Source organism: Metopolophium dirhodum, chromosome 1, assembly GCF_019925205.1.
Source record: "Metopolophium dirhodum isolate CAU chromosome 1, ASM1992520v1, whole genome shotgun sequence".
Taxonomy (NCBI): Eukaryota; Metazoa; Arthropoda; class Insecta; order Hemiptera; family Aphididae; genus Metopolophium; species Metopolophium dirhodum.
The window spans coordinates 30428626-30443674 of record NC_083560.1 but is presented as its reverse complement, the minus strand read 5'-3'; the positions used below and the strand labels follow the sequence as shown (position 1 = coordinate 30443674).

The following is a 15049-nucleotide window of genomic DNA, read 5'->3' as shown; positions in this document are numbered from 1 at the left end:
TGATATTCAATATCACCATTAACATTAGAACAAAATCATAGTTTTGTATATTAATGTGCGATGTAAACATCCCATAGATAATATAAGCAATAAGCATACCATACATCTATGAGCATACCATACACTGCTAGAGACCCATGGGAAATTGATTGCTCTCATTGGCTGTAGTACGTTTGTGATAACATTATAAAATTATCAATATTCAATGTTTACAAATTATATTTTTTTAATAAATTGTTAAATTAATTAGTTTTATTAATTTATTTGGGACTTAAAAACTAAGATACCGATGAAATAAACAGTTAATTTTTAATTGGTAAATACAATATAAAATACTTACGAACACATAATTCGTTACACATTTGGACACTTGAACAAAACACCAATGTCGAGGTTACTTATTTAATTATTTGTAATTACTTTTTCATAGGTACTCCAATATGAAAGAAAAAATGCTTACAAAAAACATTGACTGATGAAGATTAAAAGAGGATTCAGATACACAAATCAAGTCAAATCATAAGTTCTTAAAGCCAAATTTCAATTTACGTGTAAAGGTACATACAGTCAGTTTTAATATTAAAATAATGTAAAAAAACAATAATAAGTTATAAGTTCTTCAAGTTAAAATTCAAGTTGAGTTTAGTGGTATGGTATGGTATGTTTATATGGTATATACCCCGGAGACCGTGGTCAAGGCCACAATCATGGGGTTTTGCCAATACACATAGTACTACAAATTCGCCAGACCAAACCGTTTTCGTTTTATCTAACCATCATAACGAGGGGGTCGAGTAATACCAATCAAAATTTGTCCCTACCTTATTTTAATATTTCCCCTCAATAGGCATCACATTTATAAAGAACCGTTCTTTATAATCGTGATAGGCATTCCTTTATCACATATTACATGGTATCACTTATAAATTATAATTAATTCAAATTTACATATTATATTTTAGTATAATAATTTCTAACATTAACATTTTGAGGTACGCAAGTAGTAGTAACTAACTTAATACACTAATAAATTGGTCTCTAGTTTATGTACATAATAGAAAGGCCGTATTCAAAACTATATATTCATTATCTATTTTGTTAGATAACTCTCTTTTTCTATGTTTATACTTTATATGGATGAAGAAATAAGTATTAATGATTAATAATTTGTTTTAGTATTGACAAGTTGGAAAATGTGGAAGAAAGTATGGTGAAAACTCAAGAAGAACTTGTTAAAAAGTTGCAAGATGCTAATAATATCTAACTACAGAAACTCAATGTTTTAAAAAAAATTTTAACATGAATTAGTGAGATAGTTTGTTACATAAATCAATTACTTAACAAATTAACAACAAACAAAATTTGTTTCTCTGCAATATGAAAAAGAAACATTTCATTGCAATCTGTTAAACATTTTAATCTTTTTATTTGTTAGTACCCATTATAATTATACCTATTTACAATTTTAACATTATATTACATACTTAAGAGGATGTCAGCTTACTATTTGTTTTCTCTCTTTGACCCACGGACAACATAGACAAAACGCATTTGCACAGAATTGTTTTTTCTATGTTTTCAAGTAATCTTAGAGTAAAATCACCCATTACAAAAAAGATAGAGAATAATATTTTTGAGGGAATGTCATATCGATTTTATATTTTATTGTTATTTGACTTTGTATTTGAGTTTCAAAATAAACAAAAAAATGTTTTAAATTAAAATGATGTTTCATTTGTTTTGAAACAATATTTATAGAAATCAATATGACATTCCCTCAAGAATATTATTCTCTATCTTTTTTGTGATGGGTGATTTTACTCTAAGATTACTTAAAAACATAGAAAAAACGATTCTGCGTAAATGCGTTTTATCTATGTTGCGTGTGGGCCAGAGAGAGAAAACCAATAGTGCGCTGACATCATCTTAATTAAATTTACAGAAATCCACACTCAGCCATTTTTTATAGTTGGCCAACAGCTGAATCGCCTATGAGTCATGTAAGAAGGCAAACCGTCCTGCCATTGCCATCAACGCTGCATGAATATTAGTACGATAGTAAGTATTATAAGTACAATAAAGAAAATACAGTTAAAATAGCAAACTTTTTTAATCATAATTGGACTACTATTGCCTACAGTTTACAGGTATCAGTGTTATAATTCTCAGTTTTACCAAGAGTGGGTTGTTGACAATGCTGACATTACAATATTATGTATGCATATCAGGAGTTGATTAGTGCTGCGGTTCATCAAGGAGTCACAGAACTACTTGCAGATGTAACGTTTAAGGTAGTTCTATAACCTTCATTTAATTTTGCGAAACTATGTTAGGTAAATATATAATTACTTTTAAGTATTCAGTTTAAAAAATATATTACAATTTAATGTATTTTTTAGTCCATACCTATATGCATTATGCTTATGGAAGCAAAAATTGAGGCTTCCTATAGGAAAGTTATGGATTGGTTCAAAATTAAATTTCCTGAATTTAAGCCTTTGATCATTATGATCGATTTTTGAATTAGCCCTCTGTAATGGTTTTCTTGATGTATATCCTGAAGCTCAGATTATTGCATGTTCCACTTTGTACAGGTATGCTATTTAAAATCCATTAAATATTAATTTATATCTTACTAAATTATATTTTCAGTTTCAAACTTTTAACATTTAGATTTTACAGAAAAACATTTTAAAAAATGGGTTATTCAGGATACATTTAGCAAATACGAGAGGCAAAAATGTATTTAAAAATGTGTACAGTGTTGGCTCTATTGCCTGCTTATCAAATTGAGCAAGGATTTCACGAAGTGAAAAATTATGCCCAAACTAATGAAGCTTAATTACCAAGTAATTTAATTCACTTAAATTTCTAGGTAAATTATAATGTTTGTAAAATCATAGATATAATATTCTAAATACTGTTTTATGCATTTAGTTTTTAGCTTATAAGAAAAGATCCAGAGTGTTTTTCTGTGTACGGTCAACTACATTGCTCAAACAACAATGTAAAACTTTCACTTTCACAATCTTTTACTCAACACTGAAATAAACTTTCCATGGGATGCACCCAAATTTGTGGACAATGTTGAGTGAGTTATTTCAATCTAAAAAATTGTTTAGATAATATTTAAGTATGATCTTAATTTAAAATTTCATAAAAAACAAATAAAAGGTTTTTGACTAAACAATTTAGTCATTGACCAATCAGTTCAATCCATCATAAGGAATGATCCACATATCCTTATTAAAACCTTTAAAATATTAAATACTATTTAAAATAAAAAACAATTTTTGTATTTAATTTTGTAAGTTGCTGTATCAAACCATAAACCTGAAATACCTACATATCTGTTTAAATCTTAAAGAGTATGTGGAATGTAGAAAAAAAAAGTTTTAAACACTTAGCTTTTTGATTCTAACCTTTGATAGTCAAAATTATAGTAATTTAATTCACTTACATTTCAAGGTAAATTATAATGTTTGTAAAATCATAGGTATAATATTCTTAACACTATTTTTGGCTTATAAGAAAAGATCCAGAGATTTTTTCTGTGCACGGTCAACTACGTTGTACAAACAACAATGTAGAAATCTTTCACTGAACACTGAAATAAACTCTTCAGGTGATGCACCCAAATTTGTGGACAATTTTGAGTGAGTTATTTCAATCTAATAAATTGTTTAGATAATATTGATAATATTTGATCTTAATTTAAAATTTCATAAAAAACTTCTACTTTCAAAATTAAAATTTTTTTTACTAACCAATCGCAAAATATTATATTTTTAAGTAAAAAAATTACTTGAGAAGTTAGTGAATAGATATAATAAAATAAAGTTTTTAATAGTTTGGGTGCCATTTTGGATACATAAATTGAACAAGTGTTTGCGTTTGAACGTATTTTTTTTAAAATGCAATGTGTGGGTAATTTAGCATAATTTGCGTTAGGGTAATTGATTTTAAAACATTATAATGTGTTTGGGCAATATTTTTAATATCCTGGAATGCTGTATTTTATCAATCCATTTTGACAGATTTAGGTAGTCCATGAATTCCACGGGTATGATTAAAAGTGGATTGTTTTTTTTGTGTATATGAATAAAAATTTAAATGATTGAAAATCATGTTAAAATATTATTAAAATTAAAAAATATATAAGATAAATATAAGTGTATGTAATTAAAAATTAAAATGATGCGCCATATTTAGATTGATATAAAATTTCCTATAGATTTTGTATATTATTTTTATATTAATCTTTACATGCTTACAATTGTACCTTTTATATTGTATCATACTCGCTCTAACACATTACTTTTATAATATGGAAAAAAAGGTTATTCGCCCAAAGTTAACTTATCCGTTTTGCCTTGGTTGCCTTCAAACATATCTCAGAACTTATAAGATGATGTTAAATTATAAAAAAAAAGCTATTGACGATTTTCTTACCTACTATAAAATCTACTATTATTCTGGATTACGCGATTATTATTTGTCTGAACTACTGAACAAAGCAATATTTAGTAAGGATCAATAAGATGAAACAAATTTCATTTTTAGAATTACTGAAAGATCAACTTAAGTAATTAGTAATAACGTTAATACACCTAAAGATAATGCCATATTTATAATAATTATAAGAAGTAAGAACCATAATAAGTTGCCTAAACAATACTCCTTAGATAATTACGTCTGGAACTGTCTAAATAATAAAACTATTTTAATATACCTACATAATATTATAGTATTTATTTTTTTTTTAAATAAGTAAATAATAGCTTTGCTTTTAGTATTAATATCTTGATAGAAGAAGGTATTATATTTTATGATGACGGGAAATCTCTCATTTACAAGTATTAAACTAAAAAGTAAAACTGATATTTTCAAAACTCAATTATATTAATTATAATTTATAAAAAATAAACCAAGTATGAAATATTATGATTTTATTAGAAAGAAAAAATGTATTTAAGACTTCTTTACTTAAGATGCTTTACCGGAAATGGAAAAGTTAATGAAACGGGACCAAATTGAAGTTCACGACAGACAATTAGCTTGTGCTTGTTTCCAATAAGGGTCAAAATTATTTAAAAGCCATGACAAGAACATTTCTGCCTTATCCAACCAGTATAGATCGGTGGAGCTATGGGTACCTGTTCATATATGTTGACTAGGACTGAACAGGGTATGAACGAAAAATTTGGGTGGACAAGGATTAGTATGTAGTTAAAACCAATTGCTGTTACCTCTATAGTTTTTAAATTACATCATATTTGAAAACACACTAACTTTTACAGCAAATTAACTGGCTTATATAAAAATTGATTTGAACTCAATTCCATGTTTATAACTTTTTATTATCATTTTTGTTCCTATTGTGGTTATAGCTGGCATAATATTTATATTGTACCTACATAATACAAAAACTATAAAATTTCATAACATGTATACATGTATAATGCATATATCATAGATGATGAATGTCTATAATTATTATCATTGACTATAAACTTTTAATCAATGATATTATATACTGTCTTGTATGGACAGTATATAATATCATTGATGTTCTGTTAAAATTTGAATTTTAAATGCTCATTATAAAAAGTTGTGACTATGTATTTTTAATATTTTAATATCGAATATTGAACATTTATTTTATTAAACCATAGAAGGCTTGTTGATGAAACAAATTTCATTTTTAGAATTACTGAAAGATCAACTTAAGTAATAAGTTATAACGTTAATACACTCAAAGATAATGCCATATTGATAATAATTATAAGAATTAAGAACCATAATAAGTTGCCTAAACAATACTCCTTAGAAAATTACGTCCGGAACTGCCTAAATAATAAAACAATTTTAATATACCTACATAATATTATAGTATTTTTTTTTTTTTTTTAATAAGTAAATAATAGTTTTGCTAATTTAGTAGTACCATCTTGATAGAAGAAGGTACTACTAATGATGACGGGAAATCTCTCATTTACAAGTATTAAACTAAAAAGTAAAACTAATATTTTCAAAACTCATATAGAAAACACATGGCCATAAATAATTATTGATAAATAAATACATCTGAATAGTATATTAATTATAATTTATAAAAATAAACTAAGTATGAAATAGTATGTGTAATCATATATGTTGACTAGGACTGAACAGGGTATGAACGAAACATTTGGGTGGACAAGAATTAGTATGAAGTTAAGACCAATTGCTGTTATCCAATGATAAAAATTAGTTTTTTTTTACCTCTATAGTTTTTAAATTACATCATATTTGGAAACACACTAACTTTTACAGCAAATTAACTGGATTAATTAAAAATTGATTTGAAAACATTTCCATGTTTATAACTTTTTATTGATTTATTTTTGTTCCTATTGTGGTTATAGCTGGCATAATATTTATATTGTACCTACATAATACAAATTCTATATTTAAATATAGTAGATGATTTCAGTATTGATTACATGCATTTAGAATGTCTAGGTTTAGTAAAAAAAGTAATCTTACTATGGTTGGGTATATTTAAAAGAGCTTCAGTATTTGTCCGCATTCAAAGCGTAAATATAATGTAAATATAATTACTAATCGCCTTTTATCTATTAAACCAACCATAACTTGCGATTTTTCTAAAAAGCCTAGGAGATTGAATAAAGTACTAAGATGGAAAGCAACAGAGTTTAGATCATTTTTGCTATATACTGGGCGAATAGTCTTAAAAGGAATTTACCTCCATGTATTTTTAGAATTATTTTATCTCTCCTAAAATTCCTGAAAAAATGGTTAATGCCAGTGAAAAATTATTATTACATTTTGTTGAAAAATTTGAGGAGCTCTGTGGGGAACAATTTGTATCACAAAATATCCATGGACTGATACATATATTTGATGGTTATTGATAATTTGGTTCTCTAGAGAAGTGCTCATGATTTCCTTTTGAAAATTACATGAAATTTAAAAAAAAAATGGTTAGGAAACATGAGAAATCTTTGGAGCAAGTAATCAACCGCTATCAAGAATTTATAACATTGAGACTAGGACTGAACAGGGTATGAACGAAACATTTGGGTGGACAAGCATTAGTATGAAGTTAAGACCAATTGCTGTTATCAAATGATAAAAATTAGTTTTCTTTTACCTCTATAGTTTTTAAATTACATCATATTTGGAAACACTAACTTTTACAGCAAATTAACTGGATTAATTAAAAATTGATTTGAACTCAACTCCATGTTTATAACTTTTTATTGATTTATTTTTGTTCCTATTGTGGTTATAGCTGGCATAATATTTATATTGTACCTACATAATACAAAAACTATGAAATTTCATAACATGTATACATGTATAATACATATATCATAGATGAATGCCTATAAATATTATCATTGATTATAAATTTATAATCAATGATATTATATACTGTCTATACATAAAGTACCTATTAGTAAATATTCAGTGTTTGCAAACACATAATGTAAGTCCGTCTCTAACATAGTAGTGCAACTAAATGACAATTATAAATTTTGAACAGAGAGATCAATGTATTGATTTTATAATAATGTGTGTTTTTTTTTTTAAAAGTAAGTCAAATTAAATTTTTATCAGCGTATGAAGTTCATATTTTTAAAAGATTGGACATTCACTCGATTTTTAATGTAACTATTTTCATATTGATGATATTCAAAAACGAAAATTCGTAAACACTTGAAATTTATATCATACGTTTATTTTATCAATTCCTATACTTGATAACATTTGAAAATATTTAGATTCGTTTTGAACTGTTTACGGACATTTTCAATTTTCTACTTTTTTTTCTATATATGTCATTAATATTTTATGTGTTGGGTCAAAAAGCTTGAAAATTTAATATAAGTATCCTGATATATTGTTACTTTGGAAGTTGAAAAATATTATAAATACATAATTTTCCAATATTCCAGTACATACATACATACCTATTACATATATGATTAAGTACCTACTATATGTTAGATAAAGTTATTTCATATTTCAATAGTTAATTTTATTATTTATTTACATTTTTTACATATTATTTTAAGTTAATTACTATACATATTACATAAATATTAAATAAATACATATTTTTGACATAAAATTATCCATGTTAAAATGAAAATTTAACTTCCAGGTAGGTAATAATCAACATATTCCCATAATGTAGTAGTTTACCTATTTCTAAAAATGTAGGGATACCATTATTATGTTGTAACTATATTGTAGTTTGTAATGGACGTAAACATTCAACTGAGTTATAATTATATGCATGTAAAAATAATTAGAACATTCTATAAAGTTTCTCAAAAGTCAAGTCTATTTTTCTCATATGTTTCTTATATTTCAGCAAACTTACTTATTGTACTTATTGATATAAATTCTAACTGACGACCTAAGGGCTAAGTGTAATAAGTAATATGCAATGACACAATTAATTTTTTCATATCCTAGTATTGGTTCAAATTACAATTTAATATTATGATAATAATATTATATAGGTAGGTATGCATAATTCGTGAAATTTTGCTCTTGCATAATGGGCAACATAAGCACTCTAATTACTAGGGCTCGGATTTATATGTAAATACATATTTTTACTGTGACTTGATAAATTAATTTAGGTAAGTGATAAATTCGTTTCAAGGGATTTCCATTGTAATGAACTATATTTTATTTTACATATTTTTACATATTTTGTCATAAGTACATATTTTTACATATTTCTCAATAATTCCATTTTTCCCTACATATTTCGACAATTTACGATTTATTAATAGTTTTATTGCATAGAACAATAGTACAAGGACCCTTGGAAGTTGCAGTAAAAGAAAAAATGCACAGCGTATTACATAAAAATCCTGGTTTAGACTGCCTAAAATTAATTAGAGATACACATTGCGAAATGAATGGGGTAATATTTCCGGCTGAACTCACTGCTTTGGACATTGCAAATATGAAATTTGCACCCATTACCTCGGTGGAAGTCGAGCGCTCCTTCAGTCGGTACCAATCTGTGTTACGACCAAATTGTAGATCATTTAACTTTGACAATTTGAGCATGTATATGGTATCTCATTGCTTTCAAGACCAAGATAATCAAAATGAATAATGAATAATAGTAGTAAAATAAGTAAATTAGTTAATAATGTCATTTATAAAGCAATTTTTTATATTTTTTTGTAATTTTTTTGTATTCCATATTTTCATTTTTTAATCACATATAAAGTGATTTATTATTACATATATATTTACATATTTTGGTTTTTTTAATACATATAAATCCGAGCCCTACTAATTACCATACAATCATTATAAAATGTAAAATAAAAAACATTATTTTATAAACGTAAGTACCCTTTTTGGTACTTATTGTATGTAAATAGATTTATCTTAACCAATATATTTGTACATTTGAAACAATAATTGTATACACAACATGCCTTCAATTTCTTCGTGCCAATTTAATTCCATTGTTAAATACCTATCGGTACTGTTCAAACACTGAATAAGAAATTCATTAATCGTTTTTGCCAGTGTACTCAATAATGCTGTTAAACTTTTGATGTATCGTAAATTAAAAATATATTTCAATTTCCCATTCGTTGTCATGGGCAATCCTGCAGATAACTCATCCACGACAACATGCATTAATGTTATTATTACAAATTATATTTATATTTAAGCGGCTAACCGACTATTTATCTATTATAGTTATTTTATTATATGTTACCTACAAGCATAATTTGATTTATTATAATATATTATTATTATCACTTTTAAAGTTTTTTTTATAGTTAGAACTTATTAAGTGGGTATATTGTTAACAGTTTTAATCAGAATCAAGTACACCCCAGATTAATGTTACCAATTTGCTTACCCCAAAAGTCAAAATTTACCATCATTCATCAGTAGTGTAAAAGTGAATAATACATCAGGGGGCACATTTTTAATAATTGATTTTGATGAAAATAGTGTAAACGAACTAGAATTTAAATATTGTAGCTCAGATTCTGACTATGAATGTATGTCAAATGGAAATAATATTTTTGATAATGATAATTCCATTCTTGAATTATTAGCCCATTGGACAATTGAAAATAATATTACTTTATCTGCATTCTCAGTATTATTAAAGATCTTTCAGACTCATGGCTGTTTTAATAATTTTTCAGTAGATGCTAGAACTGTGTTAAAAACAAATATATCTAATAGACAAAATAAAATTAAAAATCCAGGATTTTATTACCATTTTGGTAAGCAATGGTTTAAAGTCCCACTGTAATTTTTCATATTATGTAAATGAAAACATAATTAAATTGGTTATTGGTATTGATGGACTACCACTTACAAAAAACTCTTCCAGCAGCTCTGGCCTATTCTTACTTATACTCGAATACTTGCAGCTTTGCTATTATAACATTATTCAATACTTAAATTTTTTTTTTTTTATAACTGAATATTTCAAAAGTTAATGGCATATATTGTGTACCTTTACTTAAAAGTAACAACATATTAATTGCTATAATTTTATTTACTTTTAATAATATTTGTAATGGTCTTTAAATGTTTTATAATAAATTTTTATATTTTAATTCATTGATGATATTTTTTTAGTTAGGTACATTGGTAAGTAACAACGTTCAAAAAGAAGTTCTTCATACACTAACATTTATTAAACATGAACTAAGATGTGAAGATGAAATTGAATTGGGCCAAAGACTAGAAATTTTAGAAACACGATCAGATAGTAATGTTCATAATGATAATAGCAGTAAGCCATTTAGCTTGTTGAATGATATGGCTGATTGTGCTATACCATTGAATAATGAAATAGATCTTATTATATTTGAAGATGACATTTCTGGAGATAATATATTCCGATCTAATTTGGTAATAATATTTAAAGTTGTTTTAAACTAATAATGTATAATTTACTTAATATGTTGACAGAATACATTGGCAGAAAACATGTAAAAGCTATGGTTAATAGATTTTTGTACAAACTGTTCAATGATGAACTACTAAAAGACTATTTGTTTACTGGCAAAACAGGAAAAAAAAATTTTTCAACATTGGCAATATGCTCTGTAATTTTTGGTAAGATGGTTTAAAGTAAATATCAACCAACTTTTTAATGTTATATTATATTATTACCAATGTTTTACACCTTGTATTTTTTTCCATTAAAACCATAATCAATCTTCTTAATGATAAATTGATAACTAATTACTTATCCATTACAATCTTCAATGTATTTTCTAATTATATTTATACGTAAAAAATCTATTCATTACTTACTTTTATTTTAGATACTCTAAAACAACATAAAAAATTCAAATGTGTATCACAAAATGAAATCGAACAAATTATTAAATATATTTTTGCACAAGCAACATTTGATTTTCAACAACTAGATGCTAAGTTAATGAAGGACTAATTTTTTTTTATATATACATAATTTATTATTAGCTGGTTATGTATCTTGGTAATATATTTTATAGGTACAACAGTTGATTATTTTTTTTTTTTTTAATTTAATATTTTTACTTTATTATAATATATTTTCTATAACGGACTAATTTTTTTTATAATCTGTAGGGTATGGTACTCTATTCCATTTAAGAGTGAACCAGTTTCGCACACACAGACTGAGCCGCCAAACAGTGCCTGCCCCCCCCCCCCCCTAACCATGCAATGGCTATGCGTTCTGCGATTGGCAGACAGTCATTGCAGGCCATCGTCGATTGTCGGGCACCTGTGCTAACGCTCTCACTAATGCCCGGTTGGTGGTGGGGTTGCACGGAAAAAACATGTGTTAGTCAGCCGAGTGGTTCAATTTTAGATGGAACAGAGTATACCTTGATATTATATTTTACACAACAGTTTATTATTTTATTTTATTTTTTACTTAGAAAAAAAAAATTTAATATTAATTTATTATAATATATTTTATATAGAGCACTAGTTTTTTTTTTATAAACAATTTATTATCAGGTAATGAACCTAACTTAATATTATATTTTATACAACAGTTTATTATTTTATTTTATAATTTTTTCTGAAAAAAATTGTAATATTTTTACTTTATTATAATATATTTTATATAAAGACCTAATATTTTTAAATACATACAATTTATTATCAGCTTGGCGTTATGTTCCTGCCTGATAATATAATATTATGTTCAACAGTTTAATTTTTATTTTTTAAATTGTAATATTTTTATTTTATTATAATATATTTTATATAAAGGACTAATTTGTTTTTATAATTTTTTTATATATATACAATTTATTATCAGGTTAAACATATTATATGTACTTATTAATAATATACCTATTTGATACTAGTTTATTATTTAATATAATTTTTAATTTAAAAAAAAAAATTGTAATATTTTTACTTTGTTATACCTAATATATTTTATATTATAGTTTTATTATTTTAATTATTTTGCGATTCATAACCTTATTACATAAATCCTTTTCGTAGTCTATTTTTACTAATGAAAATTTAATATTTATAAAATCTTGGTATCTGATATTTATTTAATACATAATTCCAACACTAATTGTTAATTGTAAAAGGGTTCAAACAATATTTATTGTGTATTTTTAAATATTTTAAAATCCATAAACAATAGAAATTAAATACTAATTAAATTTTTATTTGTTAATTTTAAAAATAAATGTTGATACAAAATATTTATTTAATGTTTGTTTTAAGTATTAATTGTGAAATGCAAAATGGTTCAAACAATGTTTATTATAAATTAATTAATATTTAAAAACTTATGACCAATGGAAATTAAACATTTATCCAATATATCAATTTTTTTTAAATATTTATTAAATTTTGAATAAATATATATGTGAGCGTGATATAAAAAAACATTGTGCCTATGGATATTTAATATTTATCATTTGCTTATATAACAACTTATAAGTAACCTTGTATTAAATTTCCAAGCTATATGACCCAACAAATAAAGTTTTATTGACATTGCTAGAATATAAAAATGAAAATGTCAAACGTCTATAAATAACTCAAAACAAGTGGAAATGTTTTTAAATGTATAGAAAATTATAAAATAAACATTTGACGAATTACCTACGTTATTATAGTTTTAAATAACAACAAAATAATAAAACTGTTGTACGATAATTTGTTAACTTAGGGTTAATATACAATTATGTCTAGTTTCAAAAGCTCGTAAAAAATAATCTGACTTTCCGGGAAACTTTTTTTTTTGGGTTGAATATAGAAAAATTTAAGGAGAATCTATATATTATTAAGTTTTCAAATCTTAAATGTAAATAGAAAATTTTTTATGAATTACTAACTTGAAATAATTTGACAATTTTCGTGATTTTTATAAATTTATGTGGACTCAATTTTTTTTTAAATTTTCACGATCATCAACTAACATCGGGAACGTTGTATTACATTTTCAAGTTTCTTGACCTACAAAAAAATTTATATCGAAAATATTAAAAAAAACTTGTAAAACTAGAAATTTTTAGTTTTTTCTTAGTTTTAACTAAGAAAACTTTGACTAAGGTTCCAAACTAGAATAGTAACACCAAAAAACACGTTGATTTCTACAACAAAATCATTGTCGAACACAACTGTACTTACTACTATACCAAACTCACTGTCAAAACCAACAGAAATTCAAATAGGTAAATTATATTTAAAAATTTCTTTTTAAAAAACATATTTTTAAAACTTGATGATTCATTTAAATAATAATAATATATAATTTACTGTAACAAAGAAGAAATATACAATAAAGACCCAAACATATTTGATAACTATGAAAATTTTGAAAATTTGTATTATATTGCTTTTAACGCGCAAATAAAAACTAGTCAATTCACCCAAATTTATGTGTAAATTAAATAAAGAAAATTTCCAGGATTTTGAAAATGTTGTTTTTATTTGCGTCCATAGGAAATTATTGCGTAGGTACAAAAATTATTTCTGTAAGGTTTATCGCAACAAAACTTGAATTTAGTTATCCCTTATTTTTATCACTAACAATTATTATTAATTAATTATTTAAAAATATTCAAGTATTAATGTACAAGCATATAAATGTCGGGCTGAGGCTTGTTTCACATCGATGCGTACACGGTCTTAGAAGATAAGGTCGGACAACTATTCATTTTTCAGCCATTCAGCTCAGTGAGGCGAGGAACATATTAAGTATAATTGTTACAGAAGTCGTATAATATAGTCACAACCTATTCAAAACTCACAAATCTCATAAAATAATTCGCGTTGCCGCCCGCCGGAGCAAAGTGGTGGGATAAGCCGCCGTAACACGGTCATAGATAATAATACATGGCGGTAATTGCATTTACCACCACGTCAAACTAATTCTTATTTTCATCAGCTATTCCAGTAATCCAGTGTTCGCTAAATTAGTAATTTTATGTTCCACATTACTGCATTATGTACTTACAAATTGTACGATGAAATAATAATAAAATTGAAAATTGAGTAGGTACGTAGTGAGAGGCGCGTCGTAGACTCGTAGACCGAATGTGATACAAATTACAAATGTACAATTTCCCACATGCCAAGTCGATGGATATAATAAATAATAAAATATTAAAATGTTTAAAATATAGGGGCACTGACTGTTGAGCCATAGACAAATAAAATAAAATATAAATTATGATTTCGTGATTACCGAAAAACTGGTAAATAATAAATATAGCCGCGTATTACGATATTTGAGTACATAGGACATAGGTAATTCCGCTTTGGAAGTTCGTCGCAAATAATGAAATAACACAAGTTATTATTAGTTATTAGTGTTTTCTTATTTTGGTCACGGCTGTCAATACTTTCAGTTTTGTTGAGACCAAGTCTATTTTATATTGCTATTGGCTATATTTGGATTTATTTTACTAATTAAGTAATAAAGTAATAAATTATATCATATAATAGGTTTAAGAAATAATTAAATACTTAATATTTTAATCAGAATCAATTAAATTAT

At 25.4% G+C, this 15049-nt stretch overlaps 1 long non-coding RNA gene across 1 annotated transcript; it reads left to right on the top strand.

Moving 5' to 3' along the window:
- Positions 1–216: 216 nt before the first annotated feature.
- Positions 217–12046, top strand: LOC132936545 (uncharacterized). The gene is made up of 11 exons (XR_009663478.1): positions 217–316; positions 431–557; positions 1177–1430; positions 1943–2058; positions 2141–2333; positions 2400–2594; positions 2653–2875; positions 2938–3091; positions 10654–10929; positions 10990–11136; positions 11349–12046. It is a non-coding gene; the product is annotated as an uncharacterized LOC132936545 (long non-coding RNA).
- The last annotated feature ends 3003 nt before the right edge of the window (positions 12047–15049 follow it).